This window comes from Capra hircus, unplaced genomic scaffold (genome assembly GCF_001704415.2).
Source record: "Capra hircus breed San Clemente unplaced genomic scaffold, ASM170441v1, whole genome shotgun sequence".
In the NCBI taxonomy this organism is placed as follows: domain Eukaryota; kingdom Metazoa; phylum Chordata; class Mammalia; order Artiodactyla; family Bovidae; genus Capra; species Capra hircus.
This window is the reverse complement of record NW_017189907.1, coordinates 54,208-74,992: the sequence shown is the minus strand read 5'-3', so window position 1 is coordinate 74,992 and position 20,785 is coordinate 54,208. Positions and strand designations below refer to the sequence as shown.

General features: G+C 39.8%; 1 pseudogene; it reads right to left on the bottom strand.

The window, feature by feature from the left end:
* Positions 1-15,933: 15,933 nt before the first annotated feature.
* Positions 15,934-17,653, bottom strand: LOC108634725 (annotated as a pseudogene).
* Positions 17,654-20,785: the final 3,132 nt, after the last annotated feature.

Genomic DNA, 20,785 nt, shown 5'->3' with positions numbered 1-20,785 from the left:
TGGATGAATACATCACTCATTATTAGAGAAATGCAAATCAAAACCACAATGAGGTACCACTTCACACCAGTCAGAATGGCTGCGATCCAAAAATCTGCAAGCAATAAATGCTGGAGAGGGTGTGGAGAAAAGGGAACCCTCCTACACTGTTGATGGGAATGCAAACTAGTACAGCCACTATGGAGAACAGTGTGGAGATTCCTTAAAAAATTGCAAATAGAACTACCTTATGACCCAGCAATCCCACTTCTGGGCATACACACCGAGGAAACCAGAATTGAAAGAGACACATGTACCCCAATGTTCATTGCAGCACTGTTTATAATAGCCAGGACATGGAAACAACCTAGATGTCCATCAGCAGATGAATGGATAAGAAAGCTGTGGTACATATACACAATGGAGTATTACTCAGCCCGTTAAAAAGAATTCATTTGAATCAGTTCTGATGAGATGGATGAAACTGGAGCCAATTATACAGAGTGAAGTAAGACAGAAAGAAAAACACCAATACAGTATACTAACACATATATATGGAATTTAGGAAGATGGCAATGACGACCCTGTATGCAAGACAGGAAAAAAGACACAGATGTGTATAACGGACTTTTGGACTCAGAGGGAGAGGGAGAGGGTGGGATGATTTGGAAGAATGGGAATTCTAACATGTATACTGTCATGTAAGAATTGAATCGCCAGTCCATGTCTGACGTAGGGTGCAGCTTGCTTGGGGCAGGTGCATGGGGATGACCCAGAGAGATGTTGTGGGGAGGGAGGTGGGAGGGGGTTCATGTTTGGGAACGCATGTAAGAATTAAAGATTTTAAAATTTAAAAAAAATAAAAAATTAAAAAAAAAAAAAAAGATCAATGCAGCATCAGTGGGCCAGATAGAGGTTTTCATTACTTATCTTGTTGTAAATGACTTACGAAACAGAAAATATCCAGCTGTGGGGTTTAGAGAGCAGCTCACACCCCAGTCTCCAAGGTCCTATATCTGAACACTTATATTTCTCATATTTCTGAAACAAGATCCATTTATTTCAAACTGAAATTGTGTCTCCAGTGATGCACAGTAGTAATGAGGTCATTTACATGTGTACAATTGGGAGAAAGGTTATTTCCTAATTAGAGTTATCTGTTCTATTTATTCAACACTCCTATTGTGGCACATATGTTCTTGGATTATAGCATTTCTATTCAAATAAACATTCTAATGTTCTAATATTCTAAATATTCTGGTTCTAATGAAAACTCTGTATTTTCAGTGTACAGAATAAGAGAATAAATCTGACTGGTTTCAAATTGGGAAAAAAAAAAAAAAGAAAATACACAAACTAGGGGACTTTGCTGGAGATCCACTGTTTAAGACTCTCCAAAGGTTCCATCCCTGGGCTGGGAACTAAGATCCCACATGCCACAGAGCTAAATAAATAAATATTTAAAAAGAAAATATGACATTTGAATAAAGCCAGACACAAAGGTCACACATTGTATGTGGGAGAACTGTAGGTGGAAGAGAAGAAGGAAAGAGAAGCACTCTGTAATCCAAGGGAAACATTTTTTTCAGAGAGGAGGAAATGAACTACTCTGATAAAGGCTGACCATAAATTAAATAAAACAACAACTAAAAATTGATCACTGAGTTAAACATTTGAAATTGACTTGTGGCCTTGACAAGAGTGGCTTTAAAGGAAAATGAGAGAACTTGAGATAACAAAGCCTATGAACAACTCTGCAGAAGTCTATAATAAGCAAATATGAAATAAAAGCAGCAGAAGCAGGATGTGTCACCAAAAGATGGATTTTTAACGAGAGGTCACATTATAGTCAGTCTGCTATAGTCTGTTTGCTGATGAACTGAGTAGATCAAGAATTGAGTAGATCAAGCTGGAGAGCACACAAGCTGGAGAAAGCAATGGAAACCCACACCAGTACTCTTGCCTGGAAAATCCCATGGATGGAGGAGGCTGGTGGGCCGCAGTCCATGGGCTTTCGAAGAGTCGGACACGACTGAGCGACTTCAATTTCACTTTTCACTCTCATGCAGTGGAGAAGGAAATGGCAACCCAACTCCAGTGTTCTTGCTTGGAGAATCCCAGAAATGGGGGAGCCTGGTGGCCTGCTCTCCATGGGATTGCTCAGAGTCAGACACAACTGAAGCAGCTTAGCAGCAGCAGCAGCACACAAGAAGAGTACACAAGCCAAAAAATTTGCTCACAGTAACAGAACTGAGATCATATGAAAAAAAAGGCTGGCATTGTGGATTAAATGGGTATGGTAACCAGCCTTCAAGTGAATCGAATCTCCTGATATTCCCACCCCTGTGTAGTTCTCTCTCAATCTATCACAGGGTTGACCTGTGAGACTAAGCAAATACAGAAGTGAAGATGTGTAACATCTGAAAAAAAGATTATGCACTTTATCATGGGTGCAAGTGTTTTCCTGAATCACTCATTCTGAGAAAAGACAGCAGCCTCCACAAGAGAAGCCCCTTGGAGAGGCCCACAGAAGGAGGAACTGAGGCTTCATGAGCACAGCCAAGTGAGAGAGCTTAGATTCAACAAGCTAAGTCTTCAGAGGTTGCCAAGCTAGATAAAAGCTTGACCACTACCTCAGGAGAGATCCTAGGCCAAGAGATAACAAGTGTTAAGTTCTTTCAAACTATTCAATTTTGAGATAATATATACAACACAAACATTTCAAGTTATAATACCATTCACATCATACTTACACACAGAAGAGTCTGCCTATAAATACAGCAAAAATTGAACACACACACACACACACACACACACACACACACACACACACAAGAAAGCACCTAAAAACAGGAGTTGCTTGGCAGTCCAGTGGTTTGGTTAGGACTCAGCCCTCTCACTGCCAGGATCTTCTGTTCGAGCCCTGGTTGGGGAACTAATATCCTATGAAACCACATGTTGTGACGAAAACAAAACATGCTGTAAAGTTCAAAGCTGTACCAGCAAGATAAGTATACAACACAGCTGTAGGCACAAGTTGCTGGGCATAGAGCTACCCATGATCATGTTTACTCACATGAAATGAACTCAGATGGTCCCTAGCCCCCATCCAGTGGAGTTCACTTACTTAATAAAATAAAGCCCTTGAGGGTACAGAAAAGAGCAAGTAATCCCACGTGAACATGTTAAATCACAACACATTTTCTCTAAATGAACCACTTTATTCATTTGGCCATGCTGCTTGGCTTGTGGGGGTCCCAGTTCCTTGACCAGAGATTGAATCCAGACCACTGCAGTGAAAGCCCAGAATCCGAATCACCAGGCCACCAGGGAACCCCCACACCTGCATTGCTTTGCTTTCGTAGCTAAAACCTTAGGATATGTGTATTGCCCCATTTTAGCCTCACCAAGTGGTCGGAGTCAGCTCTACACAGCTTAAGACCCATGGTGCTCTTACTTTTTTTCTTTCAAGAAGGCAGGAGAAAGCAAGTCACCCTGCCTGTTTTTAAGGTTGCCACTCAGAGAGCTGCAAACCTGAAACCATGATTGCCCTGAAGTCAGCACCCACAATCAGGGTCAGGTAATCCCCAATCAGGAATACTCTCTGTCAACAGCAACGTGTCAGCCCACGAATGAAAGGAGAAAAACGGAAGGCAAGGAAGACACAACTTTGTCCCTTATTGTAAAGATGTCTGTCACTTTACCTCAGGGGCCCACTGAAATCCTCAGCGCTTGAGACCTCCCAGGCAGCAAACGGTCACATCCTGCGGATGAGCAGAGGGAAAGGTCAGGGTGAGTCACCTGTTCCAGGAACATTCTATCCCCCCAGGCCCTACCTGGTCCTACCCTACGAATGCTGACCAGGCGTCTCACACTCAACCAGAGCAAGTGATTGAACTCCTTTCCCCTGAGCTTCTTTCTCCCACCTCCCTTCTCTCAGTAACAAATAAACAAATACTTCATCGGCCAACTTCCCGAACCAAAGGCCTGAATCTCAGGGCCCCCAGGGACGGGGCAGCCCTGGTGTCCGAGGAGAGGCAGAGGAAACAGGAAAACGACCAAAGCACCAGGGCAGTGAAGAGGCCACTAGATCGATTTTTTTTTTTTTTTTTTTTGCTGCCTCCGCCTGACTGTGCCTGAGTGCAGAACCGGGTTGGGCCGTGAAGATTTGTGTGTGCGTTTAAATACATCAGGTTCCACAGAAGAGCTGGGGGTGGTGCCGGGGGCCAGGGGCCTAAGACGCCCTTTCCGCGAGCTGGCTTGTCCCACTCACTGGGTAGGAAAGCTGCTGGAGAGCAGAGCCCACCCAGACTAGAGAGGGGAGAGGGCGAAAGGAGCCTGAGGCCTGTGGGTCCTGCCACACGCTCCCTCCTCAGGGCCCGCGGGCCCTCACCGGCCGCCCCGCTGAGCAAGGCCCCGTGCGAGTGGGGAATCGAGAAACCCTCCCTTTAGCCCGCGGGCACTGCTTTGGCTGAACCACGCTCCAGTCCTTACCGGTCCCCATTGGCGGAGGTGACAGAACTGCCTACCGCTCACCTGCCCTAGGGTGTTTCCGGATTAAGGCTGAAGAGGCAAGCCTGAGGGGATGAGGCCTTCTCAGGTCTGAGGGGCTGCCTCAGCCCCCACTACAGGCGTGCGGGCTGCTTCAGATGATTGGCTGCCAGGTGTCGGCGCAAGCAATCTGATTGGCCGCGAGGCCAAGTTGGGCGCATACGGGGCGATGGACCCACCCACCCCCAGAAAAATCACCCGCTGTGGGCGTGGTCAGGCTGAATCAGAATCACAAGGGTCTTTGGTCAAGATTGCTCAGCTCAAGGAATGGGAAGAAAAAAAAAAAAAAAAAAACAGCACAGTCGCCAGGGCACAGGTCTGAGAACTGCCTCCGAGTCTACCAGGGGAGTCCAGTGATGGTGTCCAGCGCTCAGAGCCCTCAGGGGTTACCTCCCTTAAGCAAGTTCTTTGCTTAAAGAACTTGACCATACAGTGGATCTTGAAGACCTCCTCTTGGAATCACATTTAAATCAATGCAGTGCAGCCTGCCCCCTTTTCTTGCACAGTCTATTGTGAGCTGAGAATGAGCCTTACTTTTTTTTTTTTTTCTTCTTCTTCTTCTTTTTTTTTTTTTTTAATTTTAGAGCTTTACACTTTTAATGGCTGAGGAAAACTGAAAAGAATTTCATTTTCTGACCTGAAAATTGTGTGAAATTCAATTTTCGAAGTCTTTAAAGTTGAAACAGGGACTTGCCGGTTTCTTTGGTTATTATCTGTGGCTGAAAACTTAATCACCAATGATCATATTCGCAAAGGCTAAAATATTTATTTTTTGGCCCTTTACAGAGTCTTTTTTACATGCCCTGTTCTGCTAGAAGTCTCCTAGTAGTCATATGGGAGAATAAAGTTTTGGTTTTGTTACAATATTTTCCTATATATTCAGTTTTCATTCATTACTTATTTCCTTCCTTCATATCACTATAAGTTTGCTCTGTTGTTCATCTTTACAACTTTTTGAGATAATTATTTGTAAGTCTCATTATATCTAATATATCTCTTATATCTAATGCTATAAATTTACCTTAATTTGTTGTTGTTGTTCAGTCCCTCAGTCATGTTGGACTCTTTGGAACCCCATGGACTGCATGCAGCACACCAGGCTTCCCTGTCCTTCACTGTCTCCTGGGGTTTGCTCAAACTCAGGTCCATTGAGTTGGTGATACTATCAATACATCTCATCCTTCACTGCCCACTTCTGTCCTCAGTCTTTCCCAGCATTGAGGTATTTTCCAATGACTTGGCTTTTCACATCAGGTGGCCAAACTATTGGATCGTCAGATTCAGCATCATTCCTTCCAGTGAGTATTCAGAGTTGATTTCCCTTAGGATTGACTGGTTGGATCCTGCTGTTCAAGGGACTCTCAAGAGTCTTCTCCAACACCACAGTTCAAAAGCATCAATTCTTTGGCACTCCACCTTCTTTATGGTCCAGCTGTTACATCCATACAGGACTGCTGGAAAAACCATAGCTGTGACTAGATGGACTTTGTCAGCAAAGAAATGTCTCTGCTCTTTAATATACTGTCTAGGTTTGTCATAGCTTTTCTTCCAAGGGGAACATATCTTTTAAGCTCATGGCTGCATTCACCATCCACAATCATTTTGGACCCCAAGAAAATAAAGTCTGTTACTGTTTCCATTGTTTCTCTGTACAAATTTAACTGTGTCCCACAATTTTTGCAAATAGACTGTTCATTATCATTCACTTCCAAGTATATCCTAATATTCTCTTTTAGAGGGTGGGATGCTTTGGGAGAATGGCATTGAAACATGTATACTATCATATAAGAATCGAATCACCAGTCTATGTCCGATGCAGGATACAGCATGCTTGGGGCTGGTGCATGGGGATGATGCAGAGGGATGTTGTGGGGAGGGAGATGGGAGGGGGGTTCATGTTTGGGATCGCATGTACACCCGTGGTGGATTCATGTCAATATATGGCAAAACCAATACAGTATTGTACAGTAAAATAAAGTAAAAATAAAAATTAAAAAAATAATAATAAAGACAAGACTATATATTGTATGGGCTTCCCTGGTCACTCAAGTGGTAAATCACTTTCCAGCCAATGCAGGAGACACAAGAGGCCTGGGTTCGATCCTGGGTCAGGAGGATTCCCTGGAGAAAATAATGACAATCTGCTCCAGGATTCTTGCATCAAAATTCCATAGAGATATATATTATATATTAATATAGTTATTTATATTTTCCAAGTGAATGCCATTTAAAAAGATGTTTCTTGGTAAATTTTTCATTATTGCATTATAGTCAGATGGCACAGTCTAAATATTACTGATCTTTTGTATTTTAAGATTTCCATTCAGTTAAGTATACCATACTTCAGATTTCCATCTCAGTGAAGTCAAAATAAAGTGGATGTTATGTAGAGAAAATACTTGCAATGTCTAAAATGTATATAAGTGAAATGACTTCCTTTATGCTTCAAATTATTTCAGCATCTTTCAGTAGGATACCTTTAACTAAGTTTCCTCGAATTTTACCAGTTTTTTCACAAATGTTCTTTCCCAGTTTCATATTCCCATATAGGATACTGAACTGCATGAGGATATATAGCAAAAAGCTTACAGATACCTCTTAGCTTACTCTAGTCTATAGCAGTTTTTTAAACTTTCCTTATTTTTCATGACTTTCAACAATTTTCAGGAGTCCTTCAGGGACAGGTATTTTGCAGAATGACTCTCTCTATGGGTTTGGTATGTTTCTCCTGATTGCCCTGGGGTTTATATAATTTTAGAACTATACCTCCAAGGCAAAATATCTTCCTCATCACTTCCCATCAAGGATTCATACTATCAATATGCCTTACCACTAGTTCTTCTGCTATAAAGTTGTCTCCTTCCTACTGACATATTCTGTTCTTGGAAACAAGCCACTAAACACAGCCTACATTTAGGGAGGTGCATGGAATCTCATCTTGAGGAAAATATCTAAGAGATACACAAATTACTGAGTCATAAAGTTTAATTGAAACTCATTTATAAGGAAGATCTGGTTCTTCTAGCCATATCTTTTAATTTTAAATCAATTAAAGTAAAGATTTAATAGGTTTTCCAGTTGGTGCTAGTGGTAAAGTACCTGCCTGCCAATACAGGAGATGTAAAAGCCATGGGTTCAACCCCTGGGTCAGGAAGATCCCCTGGAAAGGGAAATGGCAACCCACTCCAGTATTATTGTCTGGAGAATCCCATGGACAGAGGAGCCTGGTGCCCTACACTGATGGGGTCGCAAAGAGTTGGACAGACTGAAGCCACTGAACGCACACAAAAATTTAATACCTCAGTCACACAGGCTACGTTTTAACATTTGCAAAGTGGCATATTAGACAAGAACATAGAAAATAGTTTTATTGAGAATTACTTAGTGATCCAGCTGTTAGAGATTTGTGCTTCTTCTGCAGGGGGCAGAGAATCAATCCCTGGTTGAAGATCTAAGATCCCTTAATCCTCACAACAAGGCCAAAAACAAAACAAAACAAAACAAACAAACCTGCCAGATAAACACTCCATCTGAAAATTCAGATAAAGTATATAAACAGAACACCTCACAGAAAAGTAACATAAGCATTTATATATGTGAAAAGCTGATCGTCCTTTTAGGGAATACATCTAAAATTATTTAAAAAATTGTACTCAGAGGGAGAGAGAGAGGGTGGGATGATTTGGGAGAATGGCATTCTAACATGTATACTATCATGTAAGAATTGAATCTCCAGTCTATGTCTGACGCAGGGTACGGCATGCTTGGGGCTGGTGCATGGGGATGACCCAGAGAGATGTTGTGGGGAGGGAGGTGGGAGGGGCGGTTCATGTTTGGGAACGCATGTAAGAATTAAAGATTTTAAAATTTAAAAAAATAAAAAAAAAAATTCTATTCCTGCAGAAATGTCTGTGAATAGCACTGACTTAGGTCATTGTTTTGCCAACCTTTCTTCCTTTCAAATGTAATGCATATTAACACATGAAACTGCTTTACCTCTGTCTCAAAAATTTGCTATTTTCACTATCATTCAGTTCAAATAGTGTTTTTCCCATAACAATTTCTCTTAGGAGCAATAAGTTATTTAGGTTCAGAAGCAGGAGAAGGAAGAGCCTAAACCACAACATTAAAAAGGCTTGTGAATTACAGACCTGCCACTTTTGCACTTTGGGTTCCTGGCAATCCTTACTCTGTCCTAAGCCTGTTTGTGGTGATACTGCTTCATTTTCAAACTTTGGGAGTTCTGTACTCCTCAGTTATCTTTCTGGGTTTTTGTTTGGTCATGCCACAGAACCTGTGGGATCTTACTTCCACAACTAGGTGTTGAACACTGGCCATTGACAGTGAAAGCATCAAGTCCCAACAGCTGAACCAACAGGGAATTCTCATATCTTTTTCTTTCTTTCTTGCAAATATTTATTCATTTACTTGGCTGCAATTGTTTTTAGTTCCAGTACAAGGACCCTTCAATCTTCACTGTTAGCATTTGGGAGCAGGAATTTAAATTGTCACATGTGGTATTTTTAGTTGCGGTATGTGGGATCTAATACCCCGACCAAGGAATGAACTTGGATGCCCTAATATGGGAGCACCAAGTATTTCCACTGGACTACTGGAATGTCCTTCCCATGATCGAACCCAGGTCTCCCACATTGCAAGTGAATTCCTTACTGCCTGAACCACCGTAGCTTTGACTATAAGAATTTTGGTCAGCAGACTGAGGCCTTAGCTTTTTTTTTTTTTTTTTTAATGCTGTCTATGTTTGCCATAGCTTTTCTTCCAAGAAGCTAGCTTCCTTTAATTTTGTGGCTTCATTCACCATCCACCGTGATTTTGGAGTCCAAAAAATAAAATCTGCTGTTATTTTCAATTTTTCGCCATTTCTTGGCCATAAAGTGATGGGACCAGATGTAGTGATTTTCACTTTTTGAAATTTGAGTTTTAAGCCAGTCTTTCACTCTCCTCTTTTGCCATCATCAAGAGGCTCTTCATTTTCTGCCATTAGGGTGGCATCATATGCATATCTGAGCTTGTCGCTGTTTCTCCCAGCAGTCTTGATTCCAGATTGTGCTTCACCTAGCCCAGTGTTTTTCATGATGTACTCTGCATTTAACTTTAATAAGCAGGGCAACAGTATATAATCCTGAATACTCCTTTCCCTATTTGCAACCAGTCCCTTGTTCCATGTCCAGTTCTACCTGTTGCTTCTTGAACTGCATACAGATTTCTCAGGAGACAGGTCAGATGGTCTGGTATTTCCATCTCTTTAAGAATTTTTCAGAGTTGCTGTGGTTCACACAGTCAAAGGTCTCATCACTTCATCGAAAATAGATGAAGAAACAATGGAAACAGTGACATAATTTATTTTCTTGAGCCCCAAAATCACTACAGATGGTGACTGCAGCCATGAAATTAAAAGACGCTTGCTCCTTGGAAGAAAAGCTGTGACAAATCTAGAAAGCATATGAAAAAGCAGAGACATTACTTTGCCAACAAATGTCCGTGTAGTCCAGGCTATTGTTCTTCTACTAGTCATGTATGGATGTGAGGGTTGGATCATAAAGATGGCTGAGCACCAGAGAATTGATGCTTTTGAACTGTGGTGTTGATGAAGATTCTTGAGTGTCTGTTGGACTGGCAGCGAGATCAAGCTAGTCAGTCCTACAGAAAATCATTACTGAATAGTCACTGTAAGGAATGATACTGAAAGTGAAGCTCTGATACTTTGACCACCATGTGGGGAGAGCGGACTCATTAGAATACACCAAGAGCTGTGAAAATTTGAAAGAAGGAGGAGGGGACGACAGAGAATGAGTTGGTTGGATGGTATCACACATTCAACGGACTTGAGGTTGAGCAAGCTCCAGGAGATGGTGAAGTACAGAAAACCCTGGTGTTCCGCAGTCCATGGGATCACAAAGAGTGAACACGACTGCCCAAAAACAAATTATTATTTGTCTTGCTTGATGTTTCTCTTGTTCTGCAGCTTTTCACTTCTAATTAATTTGTTCTTTGAAACTCATGGAAGGTCTAGAACCAAAAATTTTTCTAGAAATAAGAGAGTACATTGGTGGGGGTTGGGCAGGGGATGGTCTTTCACTAGGAAAACCCTGCAGGGTCCTGCTGAGTTATATGATGCAACAGACTGACAATGCCAAGTGTTCAGTAGAAATGGAAATGCCAGTACTGCTAGTGGAAATACACATTGCTTCAATCTGTTTCAAAAAAGCATTTGACTGTACCTGCCTGTTAGAATGGCTCAGTCAGTAACATCTCCATGCAATTGAGGAGACCTTGGTTTGAACCCTGGTTCAGGAAAATCCTCTGGAGAAGAAAATGTCAACCCATTGTTGTATTCTTGCCTGGGAAATCCTATGGACAGTGGAGCCTGGTTGGTTAGTCTATGGGGTTGTAACAGTTAAATACCACTTAACAACTAAACCACTACCACATGCATTGTCAGAAAATTTCATGTCTAGACATAGAGATATAGCTATCTTAAATAAATTACAATGAGAGACACAAAAATGTTCATAGGCAGCTTATTCAAAAAGGAAAAATAAGAGCCTTAAATTTCAGGCACAGTAAAATGGACATATAAGACTATGCCAATTCATCTGAGGGAATTCTACCCAACAATCAAAAAAGAATACTCCACAGCTACATACAATAAGAATGCATCGCACTTATTTAAGGAAGACCAGGGGAACAGAAAGTCTATTGTGTGATTCTATTTATTTAAAATTTGAAACAAAGGAAAATGAATCCCTGGTTCTAGAGTTCAGAGAAGTCGTTACTTTGAGGGGCAGAGAGAGGCCAGTAAGGAACACGGAGATTTCAAAGCTACTTGATAGAAGAAAGAGGAAACAAATACAATCTCAGTTACAGTAAAGCAGACTTTATTTACTTGGGCTCCAAATAACCATAGATGGTTACTGATGCCGTGAAATTAAAAGATGCTCACTCCTTGGAAGAAAAGTTGCACCAAAGCTAGACAGTGTATTAAAAGAAAGAGACACCACAATATGTAAGACAAATACTAACAAGTATGAAAGGGGAAATTAACAATAACACAATAATAGCAGTGGACTTTAATATGCCACTCACACCTATGGACAGATCAACTAAACAGAAAATTAACAAAGAAATGCAAACTTTAAATGATGCATTAGACCAGTTAGACCTAATTGATATCTATAGGACATTTCACCCCAAAACAATGAATTTCACCTTTTTCTCAAGTGCTCATGGAACCGTCTCCAGGATAGATCACATCCGGGGCCATAAATCTAACCTTGATAAATTTTAAAAAATCAAAATCATTCCAATCATCTTTTCTGACCATAATGCTTTAAGATCAGATCTCAATTACAGAAGAAAAACTATTAAAAATTCCAACATATGGAGGTTGAACAACACACTTCTGAATAACCAACAAATCACAGAAGAAATCAAAAAAGAAATCAAAATATGCATAGAAATGAATGAAAATGAAAACACAACAACCCAAAACCTGGGAGACACTTTAAAAGCAGTGCTAAGAGGAAAGTTCATAGCACTACAGGCATACCTCAAGAAACAAGAAAGAAGTCAAATAAATAGACAAACTCTACACCTAAAGCAATTAGAAAAGGAAGAATTGGAGAACCCCAGAGTTAATAGAAGGAAAGAAATCTTAAAAATTAGGGCAGAAATAAATGCAAAAGAAACAAAAGAGACCATAGAAAAAACCAACAAAGCCAAAAGCTGGTTCTTTGAAAGGATAAATAAAATTGACAAACCATTAGCCAGACTCATCAAGAAGCAGAGAGAGAAAAATCAAATCAACAAAATTAAAAATGAAAATGGAGAGATCACAACAGACAACACAGAAATACAAAGTATCATAAGAGACTTCTATCAGCAATTATATGCCAATAAAATGGACAACGTGGAAGAAAAGGACAAATTCTTAGAAAAGTACAACTTTCCAAAACTGAACCAGAACGAAACAGAAAATCTTAAGAGACCCATCACAAGCACGAGAATTGAAACTGTAATCAGAAATCTTCCAGCAAACAAACGCCCAGGTCCAGATGGCTTCACAGCTGAATTCTACCAAAAGTTTCGGGAAGAGCTAACACCTATTCTACTCAAAATCTTCCAGAAAATTGCAGAGGAAGGTAAACTTCCAAACTCATTCTATGAGGCCACCATCACCCTAATACCAAAACCTGAAAAAGATACTACAAGAAAGGAAAACTACAGGCCAATATCACTGATGAACATAGATCCAAAAATCCTCAATAAAATTCTAGCAATTAGAATCCAGCAACACATTATAAAGATCATACACCATGACCAAGTGGGCTTTATCCCAGGGATGCAAGGATTCTTCAATAACTGCAAATCAATCACTGTAATTCACCACATTAACAGATTGAAAAATAAAATCCATATGATTATTTCAATAGATGCAGAGAAGGCCCTTGACAAAATTTAACTTCCATTTATGATAAAAACTCTCCAGAAAGCAGGAATAGAAGGAACATACCTCAACATAATAAAAGCTATATATGACAAACCCACAGCAAACATTATCCTCAATGGTGAAAAATTGAAAGCATTTCCCCTAAAGTCAGGAACAAGACAAGGGTGCCCACTTTCATCGCTACTATTCAACATAGTTCTGGAAGTTTTGGCCATAGCAATCAGAGCAGAAAAGAAATAAAAGGAATCCAAATTGGAAAAGAAGTAAAACTCTCATTGTTTGCAAGTGACATGATCCTCTACATAGAAAAGCCTAAAGACTCCACCAGAAAATTACTAGAGCTAATTAATGAATATAGTAAAGTTGCAGGATATAAAATCAACACACAGAAATCCCTTGCATTCCTATACACTAATAATGAGAAAGTAGAAAAAGAAATTAAGGAAACAATTCCATTCACCATTGCAACAAAAAGAACAAAATACTTAGGAATATATCTACCTAAAGAAACTAAAGACCTATATATAGAAAACTATAAAACACTGATGAAAAAAATCAAAGAGGACACCAATACATGGAGAAATATACCTTGTTCATGGATTGGAAGAGTTAATATAGTGAACATGAGTATACTACCCAAAGCAATTTACAAATTCAATGCAATCCCTATCAAGCAACCAGCGGTATTTTTCACAGAACTAGAACAAATCATTTCAAGATTTGTATGGAAATACAAAAAACCTCGAATAGCCAAAGTAATCTTGAGAAAGAAGAATGGAACTGGAGGAATCAACTTGCATGACTTCAGGCTCTGCTACAAAGCCACAGTTATCAAGACAGTATGGTACTGGCACAAAGACAGAAATTTAGATCAATGGAACAAAATAGAAATCCCAGAGATAAATCCACACACCTCTGGACAGCTTATCTTTGACAAAGGAGTCAAGAATATACAATGGAGTAAAGACAATATCTTTAACAAGTGGTGCTGGGAAAACTGGTCAACCACTTGTAAAAGAATGAAACTAGATCACTTTCTAACACTGCACATGAAAATAAACTCAAAATGGATTAAAGATCTAAATGTAAGACCAGAAACTATAAAACTCCTAGAGGAGAACATAGGCAAAACACTGTCAGACATAAATCACAGCAGGATCCTCTATGATCCACCTCCCAGAATTCTGGAAATAACAGCAAAAATAAGCAAATGTGATCTAATTAAAATTAAAAGCTTCTCCACAACAAAGGAAACTACAAGCAAGGTGAAAAGACAGCCTTCTGAATGGAAGAAAATAATAGCAAATGAAGCAACTGGCAAACAACTAATCTCAAAAATATACAAGCAACTTATGCAGCTCAATTCCAGAAAAATAAATGACCCAATCAAAAAATGGGCCAAAGAACTAAATAGACATTTCTCCAAAGAAGATGTACGGATGGCTAACAAACGCATGAAAAGATGCTCAACATCACTCATTACTAGAGAAATGCAAATCAAAACCACAATGAGGTACCACTTCACACAAGTCAGAATGTCTGCGGTCCAAAAATCTGTAAGCAATGAATGCTGGAGAGGGTGTGGAGAAAAGGGAACCATCCTACACTATTGGTGGGAATGCAAACTAGGACAGCCACTATGGAGAACAGTGTGGAGATTCCTTAAAAAATAGCAAATAGAACTGCCATATGTCCCAGCAATCCCACTGCTGGGCATACACACTGAGGAAATCAGAATTGAAAGAGACACATGTACCCCAATGTTCATCGCAGCACTGTTTATAATAGCCAGGACATGGAAACAACCTAGATGTCCATCAGCAGATGAATGGATAAGAAAGCTGTGGTACATATACACAATGGAGTATTACTCAGCCGTTAAAAAGAATATATTTGAATCAGTTCTGATGAGATGGATGAAACTGGAGCCAATTATACAGAGTGAAGTAAGCCAGAAAGAAAAACACCAATACAGTATACTAACACATATATATGGAATTTAGAAAAATGGCAGTGATGACCCTGTATGCAAGACAACAAAAAAGACACAGATGTGTATAGCGGACTTTGGGACTCAGACGGAGAGGGAGAGGGTGGGATGATTTGGGAGAATGGCATTGAAACATGTATACTATCATGTAAGAATCGAATCACCAATCTATGTCTGATGCAGGATATCGCATGCTTGGGGTTGATGCATGGGGATGACCCAGAGGGATGTTGTGGGGAAGGAGGTGGGAGGGGGGTTCATGTTTGGGACCACATCTACACCCATGGTGGATTCATGTCAATGCATGGCGAAACCAACACTGTATTGTAAAGTAAAATAAAGTAAAAATAAAAATTAAAAAAAATAGGATAAAAAAAGCTGAAAATAAATAAATAAATAAATAAAATAAAATAAAGAGACATTACTTTGCCAACATATGTCCATAAAGTCAAATCTATGGTTTCTCCAGTAGTCAGATACAGATGGAGGAGCTGCAACATAAAGAAGGCTGAGTGCTGAAAAATTGATCTTTTCAATCTGTGGTGCTGGAGAATGGAAAAGATTCTTGAGAGTCCCTTGGACTGCAAGGAGATCCAACCAGTCAATCCTAAGGGAAATCAACTCTGAATATTCAGTGGAAAAATTGATGCTGAAGCTCCAATACTTTGGCCTCCTGATGGGAAGTGTCAACTCATTGGGAAAACAAAACAAAACAGAACAAAACACTTGATACTGGGAAATATTGAAGGCAGGAGCAGAAGGCATGACAAGATGAGATGGTTGGATGGCATCAGCAACCCAATGGAATGAGTTTGAGCAAGCTTTGGGAGATGGTGATGGACAGGGAAGCCTGGCATACTGAAGTTCATAGGGTCACAGGGAGTCAGACATGACTGAGCAACTGAACAACAAAAGCCAGGCAGGGTCTTTAACATACAGCTGGCTAAACCTCAATGGGGCTTTTTTGAATTTCTGGAGGTGGGTAGAACATAATTTTTTTGCCAGATCCCTTGCTACAACATGTCTGGAATATTTTGTGTTCGTAGACAATCTTTTTTGTGGTTTTTCTGGGTCACACTTAGGAGTCAGTGTTCCTCACAATAATGGATGCTGTCTCTCTCAGTCACAGCTGAACTGAACTTTGGATCATGACCTCTGTTTCAGGAGGCAACCCTCACAAGTGCTCTGGCTTTTGGAATGACTGATGATTCTTGGTTTGGTTCTCTGTCTTTTCCTTCACGTTCAAACTTTGTAGCCAGCACTTGGAACATGGAAAGACCCTCCTGTTCCAGTTCTTCCGCGCGTGATTTACAAAGGATGTCACCTGTTTGAAAATTTTGAGGCAAAACAGACAAACAAATTGTTCATATCTCCATGCCATGTTCTAAACTACACCTCTACATTGGCAAAGGCTGACAATCTGTGATTGCAAACACGGCACACACAGGGCATTTTGCCAGGTATGTGACTGTCGTTCATGTGCTGTAAGAGAACCCAATCTGTTTTGAAGGACAATTCACAGATATTACAGACCGTGGAGGGCTCCCAGGAAGCATGGACACTTTCAGTGTGACACTGCTGCTGGAACGAGGTGGGAAACTGGCGGTGGCAGTGCTGGCAGGTAGTGTGGATTTCCCAGCTGTCACCCTTCTGCCTCTCAAACTCCAGATGGTTCCTCAGGTGGGTCATAAACTTTACATATTTTAGAACACTCAAGCAGCTGAGGCATTTAAAGGCTGTGTGAGTCTCCTGTTCTGGTGCCGTCTCTTGTATGCTGCCATAGAAAAAGCCATCAAATAACATTTACTTTCATCAGTAAATTTGATCCCAGATTTACTTTCATGGGATCAACAGTCTTGCTCTGACGTGCAAGAGTCAAAAAGTCCATCTTTTCCAGCCCTTACAAACTACATGTTCCTTCTGATCCATAAGACGGAAGCATGCCTGGTCATTGGCATGAGTCCATGAAAATGATGCCCCACCATGTACATGGCTCGGTGAGGTCAGGGAATCTTCCAAGGTCATAATCTTGTTTTTCCAGGAGAGATACCTGGAGGGGCCACGGTGGAGGCATGTCCCCCTGGGATTCCATCGCTGAGTTTGGGTCTTTTGGGATTCCCACTGTTAAATTTCACATCTGAAGTGGGACAATACTTTGATTTAAGAGGGCTTTCATCCTTGCCTCCTAATGAGAGAACGGCTCCAGAGAGACAGTGAGGACGCAGAGTGAGCAATTCTGAATTGTGAAGGACAGTTTCCGGAGAGCTCGTTTTATAATCAGGTTTAGATGAAAGCTCTGAAATAATAGAACTGCCTCTTCTTCCCCATACACACTGAGAAGCTGATGATAGGGCAGCTGGCTCTGATGCTGGGGTCCTAAGATTTGTAGGTTGCAAAGTGCAGGAGGGATCCAGACTCACGTGGTCCTCCATTCCTTTTGAAGATGAGTCCCTGGTGACTCTGTTCAGAACGTTAGAAATGACTGGCTTTTAACTTGAAATCACTCTGACAAAGAAGGTTTCAGCATCCTCATTGACGTGCACCACTCCAACAAAGATGATCTCAGCATCATCATTGTCCTCCTCTCTGAATTTGGACACAGCGGTCTTTTTCTCGAGTTGTGGTAGTGCTTGCGCTTCCTCACACGGGAAGAGATGGACCATTTTACAATCACTTTTGGCTTCAAGTGGCCCCTTCTAGTGTTTTTTTCCACCTAAAAGCAATCATCAGACAAGGTCATCCCCTCTGATCTCAGGTGTCACTCTCTGTGGTTTCAGTTAACCCTCAGTTGTTCACTGAGAATATTAAATGGAAAACTCCAGAAATATATAACTCATGAGTTTTAATCTGCAGGTAATTCTGAGGAGAGTGATTGGAAACTCACACCATCCTGCTTCCTCCTGCCCAGAATGTGAATCGTTCCTTAGTCCTGAACATCCCACTCATTTGTCACTCGGTTACCACAGTGACTGTTGAGATGTCACAGGGCTTGTGACCAAGTCATCCTTATTTTACTCAATAATGGCCCCAAACCATAAGTGGAGTGATGCTGTCCATTTAGGTATGCCAGAGAAAATCCATTAAGTGCTACCTTTAAGTGAAAAGATCGAAGTTCTCAATTTGATATAAAAAGAGAAAGAAAAAAATGTATGCTGAGGTTGCTAATGTCTGTGGTGAATGTGAAGAAGAGAAAATAAATCTGGGTTAGTTTTGCTGTCAAACCTCAAACTGCAAAAGGTATGGACACAGAGCGTAGTAAGTGCTTAGTTAGGGTGAAAAAAAATCACTCATTTAGCACAGTAATATATTTTACATAGTGTCTACACCCACAAAACTTTCATCAAAGTATATTGTTATAATTGTTCTATGTTATTATTACACCTTCCCTGGTGGCTCAGATGGTAAAGTGTCTGCCTACAATTCGGCAGAGCCAGGTTCAATCCCTGGGTCAGGAAGATCCTCTGAAGAAGGAAATGGCATTCCAGTCCAGAATTCTTGCCTGGGAAACGCCATGGACAGAGGAGCCTAATAAGCTGCAGTCCATGGCGTCGCAAAGAGTTGGACACGACTGAGCGACTTCACTTTCACTTTCCTGTTATTGTTAGGCAGTAGCTGATCTCTTACTGTGCCTCTATAAAATAAACTGCATCACCGTTATGTTTATATAGAAGAACCTTTGCGTATATAGAGTTTGATACTGTGTGAGGTTACCGATGTCTGCTGGGGGTCTCGAAACTTATTCTCTGCCAATAAGTGGTGATGATTATATTTCTTTCAAAAGACAAAATTAGTACCTGATTTAATCATTGGCTGAAACCTTGAGATAACTATTAACATCCTTAGACATAAAGAAACATCTCAAACTCAGTTAAGTGACATGACCGTTTTAAACTTCCTTCTCCAGCCACCACTTTTGCCTTGTCTCCCCATGGTGGCCCCAGTGCTCCTGTTAAACTCTGCGGAAAAGCTGGTAGGCACCATTTTGCTTATACATCTACAATCTCACTCAGAAATGCTGACCAACAGAAAATGTCCAAAAGAGCCCCCAGCTGTCCCTTGCGTGTGCCTCTCACTCCCTCCACTCTCTGAGTCCAAAAGGCACCATAGTCTATACATGGGTAAAAAAAATATATATATATATAATATTATATTATAATGTTATATTATAATATTATATTTTTTATAATTTAATTATATTTTATAATTATATTATAATTATAATATGTAATTATATATTATATAATTATATATTATATATAATAATATTTTATATTTATATTATATTATATTTTATAATTAAACTATATTATAATTAAATTATATTAAATTATTATAATATTATATATTTATAATACATATTATGAAATATATATTATAAATATATAATATATTATATATAAATAATAATATTATTTTATAATTATATTATATTATATTTTATAATTTAATTATATTAAATTATTATATTATATATTTATAATATATATTGTAATATATATTATATTTTATATATATATATTTGCAGGTTTTTTCAAGCCTTTATTTTTAAGAGCAGTTTTACGTTTACAAGATAAATGAAAGTGCAGATATTTCCCGTATAGAAGGAAGATTTCCTCATCCTCCACACATGCATCATCTTCCGCAGGATCAGTATCACTCACAAGATGTTTTTTACCAAGGATAAACCCACACTGACACATTATCATCACCCGAAGTCCACAATTTACCTTAGGACCCACTCTTGGCTTTGTAATTTCTATGGGTTTGGGCAAATGTATAAAAACCCCATGGAAGGAGGAGCCCGGTGGGCTGCAGTCCATGGGGTCACTAGGAGTTGGGCATGACTGAGTGACTTCTCTTTCACTTTTCATGCATTGGAGAAGGAAATGGCAAGCCACTCCAGTGTTCTTGCCTGGAGAATCCCAGGGACAGCAGAGGCTGGTGGGCTGCTGTCTATGGGGTCGCACAGAGTTGGACACAACTGAAGCGACTTAGCAGCAGCAGCAGCATAATAGCACATATGCATTATTATAACATCATACAGATTATTTTCACTTTCTAAAATTTATCTATATTCTATGTCTTCATCCCTCTCCCATTTCCTCTGGAAACCACTGAATTTTTTATTGTCTTCATGGTTTTGCTTTTTCCTGAAGGTAGTATCATTTGAGTCATATGGTATGTATCCTTTTCAGATTGCCTTATTTTACTTAGTGATATGCATTTCAGTTTCCTGTATATCTTTTTATGGCTTAAGAGCTCATTTCTTTTTAGCACTAAGTAATATTCCACTGTGGTTAGACCACAGTTTATCCCTTTATCTACTGAAGGGTATCTTTGTTGCTTCCAAGTTTTGGCGATTATAAACAAAGCTACTATAAATAGACATGTGCATTTTTGTGTGGACATAAGTTTTTCACTCTTTTAGATAAAAACCAAGGAGCGTGACTGTTGAATTCTAAGGGTATGTTCAGTTTTGTGAGAGATTGCTGTATTGTCTTCTAAAATTGGTGTAGCATTTCACATTCTCACCAGCAATACATGAGTCCCTATTCCTTCACATCCTCATCAGTCAATGTATGGCAAAACCAAGACAGTATTGCAAAGTAAAATAAAGTAAAAATAAAAATTAAAAAAAAATAAATAAAAAATGAAACAGTTGCATATCCATTAGAATGGCCAAATTCCAGAACCCTGACAACAACAAAAAACTTTAAAAAATCCCAGCCAGTTCTAATAGCAAGACTTGAACCTACCTCATGCTGGCAACTCTCTCTCTCTCTCTCTCTCTCTCT